General features: G+C 35.7%; 1 pseudogene; it reads left to right on the forward strand.

Moving 5' to 3' along the window:
* The first annotated feature begins 293 nt into the window (after positions 1–293).
* LOC120612149 (40S ribosomal protein S13-like) lies at positions 294–740 on the forward strand (annotated as a pseudogene).
* Positions 741–3,821: the final 3,081 nt, after the last annotated feature.

Raw genomic sequence — 3,821 nt, forward strand, 5'->3', positions numbered from 1 at the left:
AATAGCTTAAGTGAAAATTACACAAGCAAAGAGGATCTAGCATATGGATAATAAAATCCTCTGAATAAGGAAATTAAGGAAAGGAAGAGAACACATATACATACATTGAAAAAAACACACCACTATGTACCTGAGAGTATTGACCCAGAAGAACACAAGGAATAATTTCTAGTAAAATTACTGAGCTCTAAAGAAAAAGTAAAATTCTTTAGGCATCTTTGATAAAGAAACAGGACTTATAGGAAAAAAAAATAGCCTCTTTTTTTTGCTGTCTGTCCACCACCATCATAGGTCTCATGCTTTCTCTCAGGAAGGGTCTGTCCCAGTCGGTCCTACCCTGCCAGCGCAGCATCCCCACATGGCTGAAGTTGACTTCTGACGACCTGAAGGAGCAGATCTACAAACTGTCCAAGATGGGGCCGAGTCTCTCACAAATCGGTGTGATTCTGAGAGACTCACATGGTGTTGCACAACTTTTATGACAGGCAATAAAATTTTGAGAATTCTTAAGTCCAAAAGACTTGCTCCTGATCTTCTTGAGGATCTCCTCCATTTAATTAAGAAAGCTGTTGCTGTTCCAAAGTATCTTGAGAGAAAAAGAAAGGATAAGGATGCTAAATTCCATCTGATTTTGATTGACAGCCGTATTTACCGGTTGGTTTGATATTACAAAACCAAACGAGTCCTCCCCCACAATTGGAAATAACGAGTCATCCACAGCCTCTGCCCTGGTTGCATAAATTTGTCTGTGTACTCAAACAATAAAGCCATTGTTGAACTAGAAAAAAAAATCAAATAAAATTAGATTATCTTCCAACTTTTTAACAACAAAGCTTTATGTCACAAGGGAATTGAGTAATATTTTTAAGATAGTCAAGGAAAGAAAATGGGAGCCAAGAATTTTATATCTAGGAACACTGACCTTCCAGTATAGAGGGCACAGATAAATTGTTAACAACATGTAGGAAGAAAAAAAGTATTGATATAAGCCTGTCCTGAGGGAAATAATAGAGAATGAACTTTTGATAACCAAAAGATCTCTATATATCTCTAGAGATATATTAATGTAAAGATGAATTATGACCATTAAATATATAGGTACTCCTAGAATTAAGTCTAAATGAGAGTTAAAAGGGAGAGAATATGGTATGGCTATACGATGAGGCATTGTAGATATGGCACAACCACTAAACAAATGCAAAATGTTTAAACAATTCAGTAATATTGGCGGAGGCAGTAATAGTAATGACATTATTACTATTAAATATATTACTACGTGTGTTGGTATGTGGAAAAAGCATATGAGTAATTGTGGAATATTTTAAGCCATGTATTTTCACTGAGGCTAATATTGCCCCAAGAGGGAAAAAAAATCTTGCAGAGCAAAAAAAAATCTGACACAGAGCTCACCTAGTACTAAAAGCTTTTTTTCCCCCTGGGGTTATTTGTTGAAAATATTTGGGGACAGTCGTTTAATTTTTATTCTGCCCAAGGCCGTCAAATGGGGCAAACAATTGGCTAAACAAAAAGCCAAAAAGGAAAATCTGGGGAATGAGATGTCGGTAGCTGAGTTTGACATTTGTAGAGCTGTGCATGTACTCAGTAAAGACATGAAAAGACCCTCTTAACTGTCACTGAACTGGCATTCATTCTTTGCATAAGGAGGAAGTGAAGGCTAAGGCATAGTTGAAAACTGCCTGGCTAAGTGTTCAAAGTATTTCTCAGTATGCACACACAGCCTCCAGGTAAAGACTGGGAGATTGACTGGTTCCAGGCATTTGAGGAAAGCTCTATGTACTCATTAATTGATCATTATGCTAACCAAACAGAGATTTTAGTGACCACATATAATGAAGAATGCAGGTTGCAGAATTAGTTCAGAAAATTCAATAACCAAAGAGCAATACGAACCACAAACTGTGGTGATGATTGCAAAACTTTGTGACTATTCTAAAAACCACTGAATTGTACACTTTAAAATGGTTGATTTTATGGGATGTGAATTATATAAAAATCATTCCAGCCAGTAAAATAAAATAAAATAATAGAATATGATAATTTTGAAATTGAGCATCAGTGGCAGCTAACGAGAAAAAAGTAAAAACTGGAGATTGATCAAGACCTGATTCCACCAGGATATGCAAAGGAACATGTTGAAATGCAAGATGAGTATGTAATCAACAATATGAAGATGATGAGGAACTCTGCAGACAAAACAGCATAAGTTCCTTGGCACATAAATTGTAGGGAAAATAAATCGAGGATGGAGAGCAGAGAGATAAAAGTAGGCTTAAAAGACGTGTTTTCTTTTCTTTTTTTTAAATTGGCAAGATGATTCTATAGTGTCTAGTGATTAACTCTTGGGTGATGAAACTATAATTCAAAAAATGTTTACTCTTAAAATCAAGATAGTGGTTATATTTGAATGGAGAGAGGAGGCTGTATTTTTGGGATTGGGCATTTGAAAGAGGTTCTGGGGTGGCTATTTTTTTTTTACCTCAGGTGGTGGTTACAGGGGTATTATTCATATAATAATTCACTAAGTTCTATATTTGTTTTGTGTGGTCTCCTGTGTCTACTTTAAAATAAGAAGGTAAAAAATTATCTACATAAAGCTGAAGGTTGGAAGATGTTAGAAGAACAAAAATATGGGTTATGGGCATATTTCTTCATATAAAATTAATAATAATGATAAAGAAGACTAATATTAGGAATTGACTTTTCTATTCCATCCTAATATTGCAGTGGAAGAATTGCAAAGGAGACTCATCTTACACGATATCTAGAATGATTGTTTTATAAGAGGAACTGTGTGCTGCCTATGCTATAAATGGGACCTGTATAAGTGGGCCACTCTACCCAAAGAACATCCATCTTATACTCATGAATGGTCCAAGACGAATTTTTAATTTAGTCAACCTCTACAGTCATTTTTCAAAACCTACAAACAATGGGACTTTTATTTAAGGATGTCAGGTTGATTCAGGATCCTTGATGCAGAATTTTAATCTTGTCAATACCCAAGGGAATTCTGACACCAGTTTTCCCAGACCTTTTCTCCTCAAGTCTCCACCCACTCCCAGCCTTAGTAAATGACCTCTTCTTCTACTTTGTCGAGACTGAGTTCATTATAAATATTTTTATTCCCACCTTAACTCATCTCTGCCTCAGAATGATAAAAGAATTTATCATTCTTTTCTCAAGTCTTGAAGAACAAGACCCTTCCTCCATTCTACATCTGCTTTAGTTTCCAAATGTCTGTTGAACTGTTCAATCTTGATGTATTGCCATGTACATCTTACTTTCATCAAAGAGACCACTAAAGTATCCAGTCTGGGAGATAGGAAGATTGTGCCACTGATGCTAAAGACAGAAAAGAGACATGAGAGGGGCTGGTTTTGGGAAATGAAGAATTTTATTTGGGATATGATCTATTTGGAAGAATGGCAAACCAACTCAAACTGAAGGTCCATGAACTGTGGTATATCTGTTATTAACCTGTTACTGTTATTATGCTTTATTTTAAAATTATTCACCTAGTATGTGCAAAGTAATACACTGGATGCTATGTGTGTGGGGGGGCGTAAACACAGAGATGAGTGAGACAGTGCTTGCCCTCAAGAAACAACAATATTGATCTTATTACTTGTATAAGTAATATACAAGGCAATGGAGAAAAGTAAAGATGGGGTGAGTGGGAACAAATAGAATGCTGAGCATAGCAAATGAGCCTTTGCAAGGTTTCCAACTGGAAAGGTTCAGACAGCATTGATGTGTTCTGTTTGTTTAAATTTTATTTTTAACATTTATTTTTCTCCGAA

This window comes from Pteropus medius, unplaced genomic scaffold (genome assembly GCF_902729225.1).
Source record: "Pteropus medius unplaced genomic scaffold, Ma_sr-lr_union100, whole genome shotgun sequence".
NCBI lineage: Eukaryota > Metazoa > Chordata > Mammalia > Chiroptera > Pteropodidae > Pteropus > Pteropus medius.